The following is a 426-nucleotide window of genomic DNA, read 5'->3' as shown; positions in this document are numbered from 1 at the left end:
GACCCCCCCCCCCCCTGCCATATCCAGACCCATTCATCGACGTCTCATGGCCCAAGACCAAACATACCGTTAAATTAACGACTGGGAATTACTCTAGACTTTTACAGAGACAAGGAATTGGTTCTGCTCTGATTTTGGTTGGGGAGCTGGTTCAGCGAGTCCCACAGCGAAAGCTCTCTTTTACTTTTGGGCACGACTGGGAACATTACTGCGGGGTTTCGCAGTCTGGACTGTCCCTCCTGGCACCCGGAGGTCCCCGTCTCCTCGCAGGAGCCCTGGGGGACGCAACACGGCCGGCACCGTCGCCCTCCCCCGGCAGGGTCCCCCGAGGCCTGGGCACATCCCAGTCAGCGGGATCGCGGAACGACGAAGCCTCCGGGACCGGCACCGGCACCCACCGCCTCCTTGATGATGCGGGTGATGACG

General features: G+C 61.0%; 1 protein-coding gene across 1 annotated transcript in view; it reads right to left on the bottom strand.

Annotated features, from left to right (window-relative positions):
• The window catches only part of POLE3 (polymerase (DNA directed), epsilon 3, accessory subunit), a 2520-nt gene extending 2100 nt beyond the window's left edge, over positions 1-420 (bottom strand). Inside the window, exon 1 of the mRNA XM_010296084.1 lies at positions 399-420. The gene's annotated coding sequence lies outside the window, so the exon portion shown is untranslated. The remainder of the gene's footprint in view (positions 1-398) is intronic.
• Between the last annotated feature and the right edge of the window lie 6 nt (positions 421-426).

This window comes from Phaethon lepturus, unplaced genomic scaffold (genome assembly GCF_000687285.1).
Source record: "Phaethon lepturus isolate BGI_N335 unplaced genomic scaffold, ASM68728v1 scaffold53411, whole genome shotgun sequence".
Classification (NCBI taxonomy): domain Eukaryota; kingdom Metazoa; phylum Chordata; class Aves; order Phaethontiformes; family Phaethontidae; genus Phaethon; species Phaethon lepturus.
The sequence above is the reverse complement of the archived record's forward strand: the minus strand, read 5'-3'. Positions and strand labels throughout refer to the sequence as shown.